The 8,838-nt window shown below is 48.4% G+C and overlaps 1 long non-coding RNA gene across 1 annotated transcript in view; it reads left to right on the top strand.

Annotated features, from left to right (window-relative positions):
- Window positions 1–678: 678 nt before the first annotated feature.
- The window catches only part of LOC138258819 (uncharacterized), a 68,544-nt gene continuing 60,384 nt past the window's right edge, over window positions 679–8,838 (top strand). The window contains exons 1-2 of the long non-coding RNA XR_011198584.1: window positions 679–979; window positions 1,076–1,232. This is a non-coding gene — a long non-coding RNA (uncharacterized lncRNA). The remainder of the gene's footprint in view (window positions 980–1,075; window positions 1,233–8,838) is intronic.

The raw sequence follows: 8,838 nt of genomic DNA, 5'->3' as shown, positions 1-8,838 counted from the left end.
ACGTTTACTGTAAGATTAAACAATATCATGAAAGGTCCACAAAAAATGTCATTATTGAAAAGCAAACAAGAAAATGATACTTCATATTAGCTGCCTTAAATGGAAAGATGTAATATGTTACTGTAGAAGATGCAAAAATCTTAGAGCGCGGAAGTAACACTACATTACCCGAGGGAAAGCAACAGTGGCTCCTATTTGGGAAGCTAATAACTACACGAAGTTGTTAAGTAATAAAGATATGAAAAACATTGGAAGGTCGGGATTAACCCGACATGAAACTCCTTAATGACTGCATTATAGTTGGACAAAAGGGGGCACTAAAACGGAGCCCCAGTCTCACCTGTATAAAGTCGGTGCTGCGAAATATTAGGGCAATCACATCCGTCGCTGTAATTTTTAAAAACATAGGGTGACGCGCCTACCTGATTCCGCGTCTTAAATGTGTATCGATATGCTGGAAGTCCCACCTCAGTGTTGACGATGAGGTGTGGACAGAGAAAAGGGACTACCAACAGTAAAAGTGGGCGGCGCCATCTTGAATATAAGGTAATGGGCAGAGCCATCTTGTATTGTAGTGTTTTTCTTCGTCCGAGGTGCGGACGGAAAAAAGGAGAAAGAAAAGGAAAAGATTGATAATAAACGTATTAAATTTATGATAAGAAAATGATGATGAAAAATTGATAAAGAAATTATGGAAAAGAGAGGAAATGGAGGGAGAGTGAACAGTAAAAAAGAAAGTTTATGTGATAAAAGTTAATAATAATGATTAAACTACCTTTTCGGGTTGAAACTTGGTCTGACAACAAACTGGTGCTATAAAGAGAACCTAATATGAAACAATGGGCAAAGCACAGCAAAGATATAAATGTCTAATGACTAATAGATGTAAAACTATAAGAAGCACAACAGCAACAGAAGTATATTATTAGAATGAGGAAATGGAAAAGTGATCCTATCTGGCAAGAAAAATCACCATAAGGTAACACTACACAATCAACATTTTACATTAGCCAAAAATGCTACTCATGATCTTTGTTAAGTCCATTATTGACTGTATCATTTTGAATTATCATAGGGCTTTCCTCCTGGCGCAGTCGTAGTAGTAAGTTGGCACCTCTTGGGGATGCTGAAATTCGTCGAAGAACGCTGAAAGGAAAGATACGTTGATGAGGATGAAATTCAGAAAAGTGTTCTACTAGTGGAGCCTTCATATCCAGTTTCTCTATGTTCCGGTAATGTTCTTGGATCCTAGTTTTGAGTGAACGGGTAGTGCTACCAATGTGGGCTAAATTACAGGAGCACCAGATTACGTAAACAACATAGGAACTTTCACAATTTATGGAGTCCTTAATATGATGGCTATGTTTATTTATGATGACTGTTCTGGATTTGGAGAGACCCAGCTGACAAATAGAACATTTGCTGCAGGTGTAGAAACCTTTTGGTTTTGGGGGTAAAAATGTAGTAGGTGACTTCACGTGGAAGAAAGATGAGCATAGTTTGTCTCTTAGGTTGGGAGCCCGTCTAAATTCTATTTGTGGATAATTGGTTATCTGTTGGTTGATGGAAGAATTGTTCTGTAATAAGTACCAGTGTTTTCTCAGATGTTTTCGAATGAGATGATGGCCATTGCGAAACTCTGTAATGAACCGAATGACAGGATTCTTACTGGTCTGTAGGGATTTGTTTAACAACTTGTTGCGATCCATGTCTCTCAGTTTATCCTTCATGATATTAAGTGAATTACAAATGAAACCCCTGGCTGTTAGTCTCTCTGTCATTTGAGTGGAAGTAGTTTCATAATCAGATATGTTGGTACGGTTCAGTCTCACTCTCCTGTATTCACCTTGAGGGATATTACGGATGGTGCTGGGAGGATGACAACTGGTGGCATGAAGAATTGAATTGGCCGCTGTAGTTTTCCGGAAAAACCTGGTCTGTAGTATATTATCTTGAATGAAAATCAAGAGATCAAGGTATTCCACTGAGGAGTTGGAAATTTGATATGTGATCTCAATACCCCATCTGTTGGGTGTGAGTGTGTGTAAGAATTGGTTAAGAAGATCCTTCTGGCCTTGCCAGATAAGCAAAATGTCATCGATATAGCGTCACCAAAAGATTATATGCTGTGAAAGATGCTCAATTTGGTCATTCCAAAGCCAGGAGTTTTCCACTGCTCCCATCAGAATGCAAGCATTCAGTGGTGCAAATTTCGCCCCCATCGCTGTCCCTTGAAGTTGTCAGTAATATTGACCGTCGAAAAGAAAATAGTTATTTTCTAGACAAAATTTCAACATCTCCAATATCATAGAGTTGCGTGCCGTGTATTTCACAGATTTGGTAGAAAGACATTTTCTGACGGCTTCTAAACCATCGCTATGTTTTACAGATGTGTAAAGGCTGACTACGTCAATAGTGACAAGAAAGTAATCAGGTTGCCAATCGATATTTTGTAACTTTTGTAAAATGTCTTTGGTATCTCTGACGAAAGAAGTAAGTTTATCATAAAAGGCTGTAGCTCCTGATAAATTGAGGTACCCAGATTGGAACACGTTGAATTGATACCTGATATTATTGGTCTGCCCTTTGGCAGGTGGCCTTTTTTGTGAATTTTGGGTAAGAGATACAGGGGGTGATTTTAACCTTGGCGGACGGCGGAGGCCGTCCGCCAAGGTACCGCCGTGAAATGACCGCACCACGGCAGCCATTTAAACATTTCCGCTGGGCCGGCGGGCGCTCTCCGAAAGAGCGCCCGCCGGCCCAGCAGAAATGCCCCTGCAACGAGGACGCCGGCTCAGAATTGAGCCGGCGTAGTTGCAGGGGTGCGACGGGTGCAGTTGCACCCGTCGCGTATTTCAGTGTCTGCAAAGCAGACACTGAAATACTTTGCGGGGCCCTCTTACGGGGGCCCCTGCAGTGCCCATGCCATTGGCATGGGCATTGCAGGGGCCCCGCGGCACCCCCTACCGCCATCCTGTTCATGGCGGGTTTCCCGCCATGAACAGGATGGCGGTAGGGGGTGTCTGAATCCCCATGGCGGCGGAGCGCGCTCCGCCGCCATGGAGGATTCAATGGGGCAGCGATAAACCGGCGGGAGACCGCCGGTTTACCCTTTCTGACCGCGGCTGAACCGCCGCGGTCAGAATGCCCTCGGGAGCACCGCCAGCCTGTTGGCGGTGCTCCCGTGGTCGGTGACCCTGGCGGTCACCGGCCGCCAGGGTCAGAATGACCCCCATAGTGTAGGGATAGTGGGAAACTGAAGAAAGAGAGCCTTTTTTTCTTTGCTCGAGAGGATTTGACAAGAGTGCCAGTACTCCAACAGGTCAGACAGACTTTGTTGAATTTCAGCTGTTGGATTATTAGAAAGTTTTTTATAACAGTTCTTGTCCTGAAGATGTTGATAGGCTTCCTGTAGATAATCATGGGTATTGAGGATAACAATATTCCCACCTTTGTCAGCCTCTTTTATAATAATCTGACTATTTTTGCTCAGTTGTGATATAGCTTGTACTTGGTCTCTATTGGTGTTGGAGGGTAGGTATTTTCGTTTATCACAGTACCATTTGTATTCTTGCTCAAGGTCCCTCAGAACAGTTGTTGAAAATAAGTCAATAGAATTACCTGCCGGGAGGATGGGGGTAAAAATAGATTTAGGTCTTAAATCAAAAAGGGGATATTGATTAGTGTCAAAGTCAAGTTCTTGAGCTATTAGGGAAAGTGGGAGGTCTGGTTCAACAGTATTGGATAGATTACATAAAAGAGCAATGTCTTCCAGGTCCTGAACAGAGAAGTCACTTGAGCTTTGGGAGAGAGAAGGAGGAGTGGAAAGAGGGGAAATGGTAGAAAAGAAAGATTTGATTTTGGCGAGAAATTCCAGTGATTGGTGGGACAGAATGAAAGACCTCGGTTCAAAATAGATTGGTCAGTGGGGTAAAGTTCATGGTCAGAGAGATTGACTATCAGTTGTTCGTCATGTTTCATGATCTGATGGTTTTGCTATGAGCTCTCGTTTTAATACCTGATGTACTTGGTACTTCCATTGAAGTATCTGGTGGTTTTGCTCGTATGTCTTTTAGAGTTTCCAGGCGATAACGTGTTGCCTCTTCTGAAAAATTCTATACAGGAAGTTTGTGTCTCTGAAACCTCTCCTTTTTGGAGTACCTTTTTCTTTTCCTGACTCACATGGGCCTTTTGTCTATGTGCTTGTAGGGGGACAACAGATGTAGGGGACCCTGACATGGCCTTGCTGATTCCAGCCCTTGCCCATCCCTTTAGTTGATATGATTAATGGGGCTGTTCGCTGTGCAGTGCGAGTCCCCGCACTGCATCTTCAGACTTCAGATGTACTGAGAGCAGGCCCAATGTCGGCTCCATTATGTTTCACCTCCCGGCTGGGGCTTCAGCAACTGGGTTCCAGTTGCAGTGGGTGCAGCGGCTGTCCTCTGCAAACTCCCCTCAGCAGTCTCAGCCGGCAGCCGTAATAACGTCCTCGTGGAGTGTAGGAAAGTAGGCTCTTTCTAGCATGGTTACCCCCACTTTTGGCCTATTTGTGAGTGTGTGTCAGTGTGTTTTGCCTGTCCCACTGGGATCCTGCTAGCCAGGAACTCAGAGCTCATAGTTTATGGCCTAATGTGTATACCTGTTTAGTGACTAACTATGTCACTGAGGCTCTGCTAATCAGAACCTCAGTGCTTATGCTCTCTCTGCTTTTAAATTTGTCACTGTAGGCCAGTGACTTCATTTACCAATTTCAGTTGGCACACTGGACCCCCCTTATAAGTCCCTAGTATATGGTACCGAGGTACCCAGAACATTGAGGTTCCAGGAGATCCATATGGGCTACATCATTTCTCAGCTCAGACAAACACTTGCACAGGCCTGCCATTGCAGCCTGCGTGAAATAATGCACATGTTATTTCACAGCCATTTTCACTGCACTTAAGTAACTTAAAAGTCACCTATATGTCTAACCTTCACTTGCTGAAGGTTAGGTGCAAAGCTACTAAGTGTGAGGGCACCCTTGCACTAGCAAAGGTGCTCCCACATATTTCAGGGCCATTTCCTCAGACTTTGTGAGTGCGGGAACGCCATTACACGTGTGCACTACATATAGGTCAATACCTATATGTAGCTTCACAATGGTAACTCTGAATATGGCCATGTAACATGTCTAAGATCATGGAATTGTCTCCCCATTCCAAATCTGGTATTAGGGAGCCAGTTCCATGCATCCTGGGGGCTCCACCATGGACCCCCAGTAATGCCAAACCAGCTCTCTGAGGCTTGCACTGCAACTACAGCTGCTGCCACGTCACAGACAGGGTTCTGCCCTCCGATGGTAGGGGCAGCCCAGTTCCAGGAAGGCAGAACAAAGCATTTCCTCTGAGAGCAGGGTGTTACACCCTCTCCCTTTGGAAATAGGTGTTACAGGCTGGGGAGGGGTAGCCTCTCCCAGCCTCTGGAAATGTTTTGAAGGGCACATATGGTGCCCTCCTTGCATACCCCAGTCTACACCGGTTCAGGGACCCCTTCTCCCCTTGCTCTGGTGGGAAACTGGACAAAGGAAAGGGGAGTTACCACTCCCCTGTCCATCACCACCCCAGGGTTGGTGCCCAGAGCTCCTCCAGTGTGTCCCAGACTTCAGCCATCTAGCTTTGCAAGGTGTGGGGGCACTCTGAAGGGCTCTGAGTGGCCAGTACCAGCAGGTGACGTCAGAGACCCCTCCTGATAGGTCCATACCTGATAAGGTAGCCAAGCCCCCTCTCAGGGCTCTTTAGGGTCTCTCCTGTGGATTCTCTTCAGATTCTGCTTGCAAGTTTCCTTCAGGAATCCTCTGCAACTACTTTAGACTCTTCTGACCTCGGATCAACCACAGCCTGCTCCAAGAAACGCTGTAACTGCAAAAAAGTGTCTACAAGAGACACTTTTCTTCAGCAACCTCAGCTCCGAATCAGCAACAGCAATAGTTTCCACGGTGTGCACGCTCTGGGGACTCCCTGTCTTCATCCTACACCAGGACAGAAGAAATGTCCTGTGGAGTGATGGAGTCACTCCCATGCTCCAAGCAGGCACCTTCCAAGACGACAACCGGTACCCTGGGACTCCTTTCACAGTGACAAGCGTGCTCCAAAAGACACAGAAGGTAGACATCATCGACATAGACTGTCCTGAGGTCCTGGTGATGCAATTTGGAAGTGGTAATACCTTGCCTTCCCCAAGAGCAATGGTACCCCTATGTACTATGTCTTTTCCACCTCCTGAGGCCTCTGTTCACTCTTTTCAAAATTCCTTCATGCACAGCCTGGCCCAGGTCCCCAGCACTCCAACTTGCTGAGTTGTTCTCCGGCAGCGTGGGACCTTCTTTTGTTGTGCTGCATTTACTGCATTTTGCACCTCCTTTGGACCTGGATCCTGTGACTCCTGGGGGTGCTGGCTTGTATCCTGATGGCTCTCCAAAAATTGCTGAGAGACCCCTCTTCCTCCTCACACAGAGTTAAAGCCCCAAGGTCCCTCCCGGGTCCATCCAGTGCCATTTTGATGCAAAGGCTTGTTGGTGCCTTCCAACACAAAATCTAATTTGCAACAATCTTCACGCCGTGGGACATCTTTTGCGTCATGCAGGAACCCACTGGCATCTTCCTAGGCTACATTCCTGCAGTCTTCGACTATCTGGGGACTCTTCTTTGGCACCCGCTTCTGGGTTGGCAGGGGGTCCTGTCCTTCCTTGAACTTCTTTTGACTTCTGGACTTGGTCCCCTTCCTTTACAGGTTTTCAGGTCCAATAATCCAGCAGTTGTTCTTTGCAGTCTTGGTTGGCTGCTGCAAAATCCCCAAAACAAGGTGTAGTGTGTCCTAAGGAAACTTGCAGTACTTTACTCCTGCTTTTCTGGGCTCAGGGGTGGGGTAATTTACTTACCTTTACTGTATTCTTACTTTCCCAGCGATTATGCACTCACTACACTTGTCTAGGGGGTAATTTGTGATTCACATTCCAGTTTCTTAGAAAATGGTGTGTGTTGCTCCTAGACCTATTTTCTTCCATTGCATTCTATAGGATTTCCTACTTGCATTATTCTATGACTGGTTACTTGTCTAATTTTGGTGTCTAGTGTACTTATTGTGTATAATACTTACCTCCAGAAGGAGTATTGTCGCTAAGATATTTTTGGTAATGTGTCACCCAAATAAATACCTCTATTTTTGGTGTTGTCTTTACTTGTGTAAAAGTACTGTGTAACTATAAGTGTTATTGCAGGAGCTTTGCATGTCTCCAAGTTCAGCCTAAGCTGCTCTGCTATATCTACCTCTATCAGCTAGAACACTACTACATTTCACTAATAAGGGATAACAGGACGTGGTATAAGGTGTAAGTACCCAAGGTACCCACTACAAACCAGGCCACCCTCCTACATGGGGTTCTCCTCTGGCAGAGATGTTCTCCGACTCTTGCTCCTTGCACCGCTGCCCCGTGCCGCCTCCGCTTGGCCGTTCCCTTTTGCTTGTAATCCCCGCCGCTGTATCCCCGTGGCCCCTCCCGCCTCCACCCTTATCCTCACCGTCAGTTTCTCTTTTCCTTAGCCCAAAACCCCTGCCACTGTGTCCCCACGGCCCTTCCCGCCTCCCCCCTCCTCCTCATTGTCAGTTTTCCTCTTTCTTTTCCCACCACCGCAAATCTCTGCAGCCCCACCCCGAGCCTTCCCATTCGTGCAGCCCTCCCTCCTCCCAGCTGCCACTCCCTCCCTCCTCCCCATTTATGGCAGCCGCTGCTCCTCGCACCGCTGCCCGTGCTGCCTCCACTTGGCCGTTCCCTTTTGCTTGTAATCCCCGCTGCTGCGACCCGGCGTCCCCTCCCACCTCCCCCCTCCTCCTCACCATCAGTTTCTCTTTTCCTTAGCCCAAAACCTCTGCGTCCCCGCATCCCCTCCCGCCCCCCCTCCTCCTCACCGTCAGTTTCTCTTTTCCTTAGCCCAAGCCCCCGCCGCTGCGTCCCGGCGGCCCCTCCGGCCTCCCCTCTCCTCCTCACCTTCAGTTTTCCGTTTTCTTTTCCCACCGCTGCAAATCCCTGCGGCCCCAGCCTTCCCATTCACCCAGCCCTCCCTCCTCGCAGCTGCCTCACTCCTCCCCAGTTATGGTAGCCGCAGCGCTGTAACAAGGAGCAACCCTTGGTCGCTTCTCGCACCGCTGCCCTGCGCCACCTCCACTTGGCCATCCCCTTTTGCTTGTAATCCCCGCCGCTGTGTCCCCTCGGCCCCTCCCACCTCCCCCCTTCTCCTCACCGCTGCCCTGCGCCACCTCCACTTGGCCATCCCCTTTTGCTTGTAATCCCCGCCGCTGTGTCCCCTCGGCCCCTCCCACCTCCCCCCTTCTCCTCACCGTCAGTTTCTCTTTTCCTTAGCCCAAAACCCCTGCCGCTGCGTCTCCGCGGCCCCTCCCGCCTCCACCCTCCTCCTCACCATCAGTTTTCCTCTTTCTTTTCCTGCCGCTGCAAATCCCTGCGGCCCCACCCCCCCAGCCTTCCCATTCGCCCATCCCTCCCTCCTCCCAGCTGCCACTCCCTCTCTCCTCCCCATTTATGGCAGCCGTGGCGCTGCAACAAGGAGCAACCCTTGGTCGCTCCTTGCACCGATGCCCCATGCCGCCTCTACTTGGCCATTCCCTTTTGCTTGTAATCCCCGCCGCTGCGTCCCCGCAGCCCCTCCCACCTCCCCCTCTTCCTCACCGTCAGTTTCCCTTTTCCTTAGCCCAAAACCCCGCCGCTGTGTCCCACGGCCCCTCCCACCTCTCCCTCCTCCTCACCGTCAGTTTCTCTTTTCCTTAGCCCAAAGCCCCCGCTGCCGC

This window comes from Pleurodeles waltl, chromosome 2_1 (assembly GCF_031143425.1).
Source record: "Pleurodeles waltl isolate 20211129_DDA chromosome 2_1, aPleWal1.hap1.20221129, whole genome shotgun sequence".
Classification (NCBI taxonomy): domain Eukaryota; kingdom Metazoa; phylum Chordata; class Amphibia; order Caudata; family Salamandridae; genus Pleurodeles; species Pleurodeles waltl.
Note: the sequence above shows the minus strand (reverse complement) of the source record. Positions and strands in the feature narration are given on the sequence as shown.